Source organism: Cyprinus carpio, chromosome A3, assembly GCF_018340385.1.
Source record: "Cyprinus carpio isolate SPL01 chromosome A3, ASM1834038v1, whole genome shotgun sequence".
Classification (NCBI taxonomy): Eukaryota; Metazoa; Chordata; class Actinopteri; order Cypriniformes; family Cyprinidae; genus Cyprinus; species Cyprinus carpio.
The window spans coordinates 38,841,095-38,852,123 of NC_056574.1; the positions used below are offsets into that span (position 1 = coordinate 38,841,095).

Below are 11,029 nucleotides of genomic sequence, written 5' to 3' on the forward strand. Positions count from 1 at the left end.
AGCTAACACAATCTCAATATATCATATTTCACAGATTAGAATAAAACACACCCTCCCTCCCTCACTTACCTCTGGTGAAGCACACAAAGTAAACAAGATGTAACACAACACAATATATAATATTTAATGATACACAAAGTGAAAACGTACAGTTTCCAGTCCTGCAGTACAAGTGTTATTACTAAAGATTTTAAGGGTGTCGTCTTGCTTCTCTGTAATTTGTATTTTGGGTGTGTTCGTGCGATACTGACATATAGTCTACATTTTATTAAGTGGAACCTTTAGACTTGCAGACAAACCTGTTTTACACACCTCACTCAAACACAGAACCAGGAAACAAGGAAACTGTACAGTGTTCAGGGAAAGAGAAACTGAAGTGCAGCTGAGCTGTTGTGTGTTTGTGTCTCTGTATTTCTGAAGTAAAATGGCAGAAGCCAGATTTTCTCAGGATGAATTCATCTGTCCAGTGTGTCTGGATCTCCCGAAGAATCCAGTGACCACTTCCTGTGGACACAGTTACTGTAAGAGCTGTATTACAGGTCACTGGGATCATGAGGATCAGAAGAGAGTCTACAGCTGCCCTCAGTGCAGACAGACCTTCAGTCCAAGACCTGCTTTAGCTAGAAACACCATGCTGGCTGAAGTGGTGGAGAAACTGAAGAAGACCAGACTCTCTGCTGACTGTGACGCTGGAGCTGGAGATGTGCAGTGTGATGTCTGTACTGGAAGAAAATACAGAGCCGTCAAGTCCTGTCTGGTGTGTCTGAACTCTTACTGTCAAACGCACCTTGAACAACATGAGAGTTTATTCAAAGGAAAGAGACACAATTTGACTGAAGCCACTGAACGACTGCAGGAGATGATCTGCCATGAACACGATAAACATCTGGAAATGTACTGTATCACGGACCAACGATGCATTTGTGTGCTGTGTGCAAAATATGAGCATAAAAACCACAACACTGTATCAGCTGCAGCACAGAGGACGGAAAAACAGGTATGAACTTAAAGGAACTGTTAACCCAAAAATAAACATTGTCACGATTTACTTATCCCAGACTCCTAGGACTTCAAAAGGCTATAAAAGTTTCAAACTTTAAAAAGGACATCCATATAACCTCAGTGTGTTTTAATAAACAGCGAAATGTTATTGACATGTCACAATATTTAATTTGGGCTTTGGAAACTGAGGGTCTGTCCCAATACTTGTGGTCTTTGCACTTGACCACTTGTCTACTTACATGACATATTTCCTGTATAAGTGTTCAAGTGTGTGTAGAACTTTTGATTATCCATTGGACACACTTACAACATGGTGTTGTAAAAACATTTACATACTGTGTATTACTTCATACTTTAAAATAAACTTCTACATTTCTGTTCAGTAGTCCCTATGAATGATACGATTTAATTGTATTTTGTCTCATGCTCTCAGGTGTCCAAGTGTTTGTATTGGGACAGACCCAGAGATATTATTCAGAATATCTTCTTTTGTGATCTGCAAGAGAAAATCATACAATAATGGAAGCCCATTTCTGCCACTAAATAAAAAAATAAAACAAGGTAATTGTAACTTTTTATCTCGCAATTCTGACTTTATAACAATCAATTCTGAGAAAAAATTATGAAGTCTTTATATAATTTATAAAGTCAGAATTGCGAGATGTAAAGTCATAATTGCAGTTATAATGTCAGAATTGCGAGTCATGTCAGAATTGCGAGATATAAAGTCATAATTGCGAGATATAATGTCAGAATTGCGAGTTATGTCAGAATTGCAAGTTATAAAGTCAGATTTGCGAGTTATAAACTCAGAATTGCGAGATATAAATTCAGAATTGCGAAATATAAATTCAGAATTGCGAGATATAAATTCAGAATTGCGAAATATAAATTCAGAATTGCGAGATATAAAGTCAGAATTGTGAGATATAAAGTTAGAATTTTGAGATATAAAGTTAGAATGTTGAGATATAAAGTCAGAATTGCGAGTTGTCAGAATTGTGAGTTATGTCAGAATTGCGAGATATAAAGTCAGAATTGCGAGTTATAATGTCAGAATTGCAAGTTATTTCAGAATTGTGAGTTATAAAGTCAGAATTGCGAGGTATAAAATCATAATTGCGAGATATAGTCAGAATTGCGAGATATAAAATCATAATTGCGAGATATAAAGTCAGAATTGTGAGATATAAAATCATAATTGCGAGATATAGTCAGAATTGCGAGATATAAAGTAATAATTGCGAGATATAAAGTCAGAATTGCGAGCTATAAAGTCATAATTGCGAGTTATAAAGTCAGATTTGCGAATTATAATGTCAGAATGAGAGTTATGTCAGAATTGTGAGATATAAAATCATAATTGTGAGATATAGTCAGAATTGCGAGATATAAAGTCATAATTGTGAATTATAATGTCAGAATTGCAAGTTATGTCATAATTGTGAGATATAAAGTAAGAATTGCAAGATATAAAGTTAGAATTGAGATATGTCAGAATTGTGAGATATAGTCATAATTGCGAATTATAATGTCAGAATTGCGAGATATAAAGTCAGAACTGCGAGATATAAAGTCATAATTGCGAGATATGAAGTCATAATTGCGAGTTATAAAATCAGAATTTCGAGTTATGTCAGAATTGCGAGATATAAAATCAGAATTGCGAGTTATAAAATCAGAATTGCGAGTTATGTCAGAATTGCGAGATATAATGTCAGAATTGCGAGTTATGTCAGAATTGTGAGATACAAAGTCAGAACTGTGAGATATAAAGTCAGAATTGCAAATTATAAAGTTAGAATTGCGAGATATAAAGTCATAATTGCGAGTTATAATGTCAGAATTGTGAGATATAAAGTAAGAATTGTGAGATATAAAGTTAGAATTGCGAGATATAAAGTCATAATTGCGAGTTACAATGTCAGAATTGCGAGTTACAATGTCAGAATTGCGAGATATGTCAGAATTGTGAGTTATAAAGTCAGAATTGTGAGTTATAAAGTCAGAATTGCGAGTTATAAAGTCAGAATTGCGAGTTATAAAGTCAGAATTGTGAGTTATAAAGTCAGAATTGTGAGTTATAAAGTCAGAATTGTGAGATATGTCAGATTTGCAAGTTATAAAGTCAGATTTGCAAGTTATAAAGTCAGATTTGCAAGTTATTAAGTCAGAATTGTGAGTTATAAAGTCAGAATTCTGAGATAAGTCGCAATTACCTTGTTTTATTTTTTATTCAGTGGCGGAAACGGGCTTCCATATACAACTGACATGACATGAATGAGAGTACATTAATAGTTTTGTGTCCCCCAGCACCAGTTGAATGAGACACGGTGGTCATTCCAGCAGAGAATCCAGCAGAGAGAGAAAGATCTTCAGCAGCTGAGAGAGACTGTGGAGTCTCATAAGGTGAGTCTGGAGAAGAAGAGAAGTTTTTCTCAGTCTCAGTTCAGACTCACTGAAGCTGAATCACTGTGTGTCCTAACAGCGCTCTGCACAGACAGCAGTGGAGGACAGTGAGAGGATCTTTACTGAGCTCATCCACTCCATTGAGAGAAGCCGCTCTGAGCTGATACGACTGATCAGAGATCAGGAAAAGACTGCAGTGAGTCGAGCTGAAGAACGACTGGAGCGACTGGAGCAGGAGATCAATGATCTGAGGAGGAGAGACGCTGAGCTGGAGCAGCTTTCACACACACAGCATCACATCCAGTTCCTGCAGGTAACACAGATCTAGAAGAACACGATCATCATAGTGGACTCGAGCGAGATCCTGCTGTGACAGATTAGAAAGTCCTTTAGCACAGTCACCAGACCAATGCTGTGTTTGGATTGGCAGTCTGTCTGCGTGATCAGTGCATGAGCACTGTGTAAGCTCTTTGTGTTATTGCAAAATGCATATTAAGTGTGTCTAGAAGAGGGCACAGCTGACCTTCGTCTTCTACATCAACCAACAGTAAAGGCAAAATCAAATAACTTCATGTTTTTACAATACAACCTTAATACATTTCTTACATCAGGTGGTTACATGCTAACATAACAGGGATGATAAACAAACAAAATAAAACAAAAAAAAAGCAAGCAATGATGACAAAAGAAGAGATCTGAGTACAAATATTACATACAATATGCAGATTTGCCCATCAAATTAATAAATGACTCCCACATGCTGAAAAAAAAAACTTTACTTTCCTTAATAAAACAAATCCTTTCACTGCTCCAGAAATACATTATATGCTCTAAATACAGATCCCTTCTCAAAAGGCTTAATATCTGCCATCCTTATTTGTAGATGACAAAAAATTGCTCCTCCTCCTCCTCCTCATCATGAAAATATTGTAGACTCTGCTCAATGTCAAATCTTGACACAAGCTGTGGTTTGGGGTTCGCAGCGTGTAGCTTTTTAAGCCGCTTCAATAACTTCATACGCTTGAGTAGTTTTAATTCAGTGTTTCGATCAACTTCCTAAAAAAAACAAGTATGAGGTGAAAATTACATCCTTTAGGAATCTCAGACGTACATTAGATCTAAATGCAATATAATAATAGTTTTCTAGAGCTTCACATTATTTGGATAATTAGTAAAAAAACAAAACAAATCTTTTACATTTTAATCTGTTGCACAAAACTGAACGAAGAACAATATGTTTAGCATTGTTTTAAAATATTAGGTTTTCGGACAGGTGCATCCTGAATTTTAAATTTCAGGCCAGAATTTTCTTTTTGGTGCAGAGCTTCAAGACACCATAATGGAGTAAGAGTTCCATTAAACTTGCAATTGACAACTATTAATAAAATTAATAGCCAATTATTGTGATGAACTTTTCAAGATTGACTTACATCGATTTACATGTACCCTTATAATGAAGTATGAGGTTTACGAAAGGTCAAAATTCTCATTAAATAATAGATATTTTTTATTTTCCTTCAGTCCCATTTGTATGCCTTCGGGACACTTGAAATATATGGCTTGAGTTGTGTGGGGTTTCTTCAGAATGCTTTTGCATCCTTTTAAAACTTGAGAAGGGGGTCACAATTCACAATTCATTGTAACCAGAAAACCCCAAACACCACTTTTCGGTCCTGCAGATAATAGATAGCCATTGGGGGCTTTGAACAACATGAGGGTGAGTAAATAATGACAAAATTATCAGTTTTGGGTGAACTATACCTTAATTCAAAGTTCACACAAACACATTTGGTTAAGTGAATGTAAACATTTGAATGTGTACAGGCAGATCATCATGACTACCAGGAGATTTCTGGTGGGCATGTTTAAAATCATCATTTATCAAAAATATATGGTTGTATCAGTCCAGACTTCTGCATGTCCTTCACTGATTGTTTTTCTTCCTGGGGACCCTTGCTTAAAACATCCTGGTGAAGCTGGGTGGGAGGCACCGATGGTACTGGAGTGACAGCCAGCACTTGGGACTTTGGCAGCCTGGGGGGCGCTGAAGTCATAGCAAGGCAAGATGTGTTTAATTGCCTCAGTCTGCTTCAATGTAGTGGACTGTTGTGCAAAATCCTCCCCAGTGTCACCAAACAGACCCGCTTTAGAGATCACTTTGGAAAGCAAACCTTCTCTGCTTCCATCTCCGCAAGGTTTAGACATAAGTGCTTCTTCTGGACCACAAGGGTGGACACCGTCCTCAGCAGAGCCCATGCCATAACATCTATGGCATATGGGGGGCGAGGTCAGTTGCCATACAAAGTTCCTGCATTAGCTCTGGATCAGAACTACCCCATGTGTAGCAAAAGATGATGACCCAGCAAAGCGGGTATGAGCAATAAAAAGTGTTGGCCACAATTTTGTGAGTGTGTCATGCACCTCCGGCAAGAAAGGCACTGGGACGGGACACTGCTTAGAGTCACGCCCTAAACCCAGAGGCCAATCATCCAGCTTTGAGAGCTCAGTGGACAGTGGAGGGATCCACATAAACCAGATGCTCTTGGCTGCATGGGAAAGCACTGCTGCAGCCCAGTGTTTGTCTCATCCTGACCCCCTCCTGCCGTAGCCTCAGAAGATACATCCACATTCAAGCCAAACAGCACTCCCTCCGATGCTGTGAGCAAAGAGTTCATCTATTGACCTCCAAAAAAATAAAAAAAAAAAAATATATATATATCAAAACAGGGAGGCTTGTGACTGTCCCATAGACTGCCAAATAAATAACACTGTCAAGGTCCAGAAAAGTATGAAAAGCATCATCAGAATACTCCATCTGCCATCAGTGATTCAACTGTAACATTATGAAGCGACGAGAATACTTTTTGTACACGAAGAAAACAAAAATAACAACTTTATTCAACATTTCCTCTCCTCTATGTCTCCGCATCACCGTAGTGCCATTTTGGAGAATATCCACTGGATGCAAGCACTGTTTCTCTGCAGGTTTACCCATCTTATCAACTCTATTTGTGGGTTTAGGCTTCGTCATTCTTTTGAACATTAAAGATCTGTGTCAAATAATGGCTAGTAATTATGAAAAAATTGGATTATTTCCAGAAGCCTCTCTTAAACACGCCTACTCTCTTTTCTGCTCCATAGCACCCCCAAAAAATAGATTAAATTGATGTTATCTGTTTCCACCTAAATAGAAATTTCATTATCTTTTTTTAATGAAATAATAACCCCAAACAGGAAGTGAGGCTGCATATTAGCAGTACTTGAGCACATTGAAAACAAATAAAATCTGACCTGGCCACTATGTCCTAAGGGTCCTTTTGAAGTTTCAGGACAGTGGACAGAAGTCAAAATTTATAAATGTTCTGTCTACTTGTCTGTTTTTGTTAGCCTACTGTTTTCTGTTTTCTGTAGAGTTTCCAGTCTCTCTCAGCACCTCCTGAATCTACAGACATAAATGACTATCCCTTCAGTTCTCTCGTCTCTTTTGATGCTCTGAGAGAATCTGTCCATCAGCTGAGACACAAACTGGAGGATTTCTGCAAAGAGGAGCTCGAGAAAATCTCAGACAGAGGTAAAGTCCTGGAGATTCATCTGCTCTCAGAAACCAGTCCATCATCATCTCATATCATGCAGAAAAATTCATATTAGAAATGTGTTAGGAATAGATACAGGATCATGAGAATCACACTGTTCATGTCTGTTGATTTCCACAGTCACATTCACTGACATTGTTCCCAGAACCAGAAACGACTTCCTACGATGTAAGTCACCAACAAAACAAGCAGAAAAACTCTCTGAGTGTGTTCGTGTTCTTCCTGTAGAAGTTAAAGAAAACATGATAGAAGAGTTTTATTGTCACAAGGTGACGATCTTTAGGGGCGGAACCAAAATTCGGGAAGTTTGGTTCCGCCCGGAAGTGTTTCCGCCCGGACCGGAAAAACAGAACACCGGAACTTCCAGTAGCGCCGTAAGAAGGAAAATCAGGGAATTCGATCGCACCTGTGCCTAGTTAGGGACAGCGGTTGGTGATTGGAGGATACGCTGGACAAGGCAGTACTTAAGGCCAAGTTATTTCACAGTCTGCGGAGCTCTTTCTGGTGTGTGTGAAGCACTGTGTTGTGCCCGTCTTGGTGCGCTGCTGGTGGCTGTCTAACTCTCTCTCCCTCAGGCTGGAATTGTATGATTGTGAAGACATCGCGAACCTTAAAGGTTGAGAAGTGAACAGATTATACGGCGAACTGAGACGACGTGAAAAAGGGGATTGGAAGCGGCATTGATGTGAGTACTAAGAGCCAGTCGAAAGTGCCCTGTATATTGACCTGGCGTTGTGTAGATCTCTCCAGGAGGAGGAGGGGCGGCCCTACCCCTAATATAGCGTGGTGGGAGAGCCGAAGGAATACTTATTGAAGTAGTCACAACGACGACATCACTAGCTAGGCCGCATATTCCATCGCCAGATCCGAACCAAGCGAAGTGAAGGAAGACGGGTGTCCTTTTCGTACACTGAGTGTGGTGGGTGAGTCTTCGTGCTGTGAAAACCTATAATTTTTGACGTGGTGTTGTATATTGCTGTGGGCTGCTGTGTATTGCCGTGTGTCCTGTCAGATAAACCCCCGCCTTCACGCACTTCGGCGCGGGAGGACAAGGAGACTGCTGGTCCTAGCCTAGTTCAGTACAGTATATGTTGTGAGCGTGCTTCAGATCTCCGGAGATAGCACAGTACGCTGTGTCCAGCCCAGAGGTGAAAGCCATCCAAAGCAGAGTAACTGTGCTTTGCGTCCAAGTCGATACCTGTGGAGAGGAAAGGAAAGAGAGAGTGAGTAACACAAGGAGAAACAGAGGAAACCTTTACTTACAGTACGCTGTGTTCAGCCCAGAGGTGAGAGCCATTCAAAGCAAACTAACTGTGCTATTGTGCCCAAGTTGATACCTGTGGAGAGAAAAGGAGAGAGAGTGAATAACACGAGGAGGAATAGAGCGAACCCTGTACTTACAGTACGCTGTGTCCAGCCCAGAGGTGAGAGCCATTCAAAGCAAACTAACTGTGCTATTGTGCCCAAGTTGATACCTGTGGAGAGAAAAGGAAAGAGAGAGTGAGAGTAACACAAGGAGAAACAGAGGAAACCTGTACTTACAGTACGCTGTGTTCAGCCCAGAGGTGAGAGCCATTCAAAGCAAACTAACTGTGCTAGTGTGCCCAAGTTGATGCCTGTGGAGAGAAAAGGAGAGAGAGTGAATAACACGAGGAGGAATAGAGCGAACCCTGTACTTACAGTACGCTGTGTCCAGCCCAGAGGTGAGAGCCATCCAAAGCAAACTAACTGTGCTATTGTGCCCAAGTTGATACCTGTGGAGAGGAAAGGAGAGAGAGTGGGTAACACGAGGAGAGACCGAGGAAAACTGTACTTACGCCGCTACCTGTGGAGAAAGAGAAAGCGAGTGAGCACCCAAGGAACGAACTGTGTGAACCAGTACTTACTGTGAGCTGTAATCAGCGAAGAGGTGAGAGCAAAACCAAGCTGAACTAACTGTGCCTTTGTGTCCCAGCCGTTGCCTGTGGAGGAAGAGAAAGAGAGTGAGCACCCCGAGAACGAACTGTGTGAACCAGTACTTACCGTGAGCTGTATTCAGCGAAGAGGAGGAAGAAGGAGGGCGCTACGGATACCTAAGACTCAGGCCGGGGCCCGAGTCCCACGCCCCGGATCCCCGTGGCCCCCTTGCTCCCTGACCTCTTCCCGGCCATAGCCCATCTGGAGAGCCGAGTCAGAGTTTAGTTTTAATTGCCCTTTCCCTATTCCCCCAAGCTATTTTTAAATATTTAAATAAAGATTGTTTTATCACTTACTTGTTCTCGTGTTGTTTGGCCATTGGGTTGGCTTTGGGGACCTCCTCGAGGTGGAAGTTGAGAAGGGGTGTGGCTTAGTTAAAGCATAGCCAGCCCCTGGGTGTGACATTATCATTGTTCATGTAAATGATGATTTGCACAGGATATCTGGTCAGCTGCACTGAGACACGAACAACATATTTTACATGAAGACTACATGAAAAGATCAAACAGATTCATAATTCCTGATTCTGATGTGTTTTATCTCCATCAGATTCCCATCAGCTCACTCTGGATCTGAACACAGTGAATGAATACCTCTGTCTGTCTGAGAGGAACAGAGTGATTACTTACACTTACACGGAGCAGCCGTATCCTGATCATCCAGACAGATTTGATGTGTTTCAGGTGTTGTGTAGAGAGAGTGTGTGTGGACGCTGTTACTGGGAGATTGAGTGGAGTGGCAGTGTGTTAATATCAGTGTCATACAAGAGCCTCAGCACAAAGGGATGGGGTAATGAGAGTGTGTTTGGATATAATGATCAGTCCTGGAGTTTGTCCTGCTCTCCTTCCAGATGCTCATTCATTCACAATAACATAGTGACTAAACTCCCTGTAGAATCCATCAGCAGTAGAATAGGAGTGTTTGTGGATCACAGTGCAGGAACTCTGTCCTTCTGCAGCGTCTCTGACACAATGAGCCTCATCCACACAGTTCAGACCACATTCACTCAGACGCTCTATCCTGGGTTTCTTGTTGATTATGGATCATCAGTGAAACTGTGTTGATGAATCAGAACAGACTGATGAGAGATTAAACCCATAATGCTTTGAGCTGCATGATCAGTAACAGTAAGATTATATAGAGTATCTTATTTTCTCCTTATTACATTAATATTACAGCTGAACTTCTGTCAGTGAAATAAAATCTCAGAAAGAATGCATGTAATAACTCTTCATATAGACAGAAAGGCCAGTGTGTGTGTGTATAAGTCATGCTGAGTGACTATGTGCATCTCAGATTTTTGTATTTTAAATGTGACAATGAAAGACATCCCACCTCTCCCAGAAGGTTTGGGATACTTCCGCATATTGTTAGTGGCTTGAAACCCACAACCATGTGCTCCACCCATGTGACTATCCGCACTCAGCCTTGGCACGAACTAAAGAAAGAAAAATTAATGAAAACATGTTAGTGAGTCTGGGTGTTATACAAATGATAAACAGTGAATCGATTAAAAAAATAATAATAATAACTGGACATAAATAAACAGTGTCCTACCTCACTGAAAATACACCAAGTCACACAAAAGCATAAATAGCTATTAAATGGAGGATGCAATACAACTACTCAATTAAATCACAAACCTCACAATAGAAAGTCAACAAATGAAACCACAATCATAATATAGCAAGAAAGAAAATTAAACTCAAGAAAAACAGCAGCACGACTTACAGTTGGCTGCCAAACGAGCCACAAAAGTCTGCAAAACTAAACATAAATATCAGTAAAGCTCAAATTCACACAATAAAGCAATATCTAGCCATGCATACTACAAAATGAACATCAGACTATTGGAGGGTCTTTATAAATATTTCACTAAACCACATAATAGAAATGACAATTCAGAGTAAGAAAAACAAAAAGGAAACTGTATACCACTGTTATAAATGATCTGTTCAAAACTACAATGTGATTTGTGATACAATGTGCTGCTGAAACGTCCGGAGCCAGGCCATGCAAACCTTTAAGAACCATTTATATTGGACTCTAAAATCAATAGGTACCTAATC

The 11,029-nt window shown here is 40.1% G+C and overlaps 1 pseudogene; it reads left to right on the forward strand.

Moving 5' to 3' along the window:
- Positions 1-420: 420 nt before the first annotated feature.
- LOC109070053 lies at positions 421-10,175 on the forward strand (annotated as a pseudogene).
- The last annotated feature ends 854 nt before the right edge of the window (positions 10,176-11,029 follow it).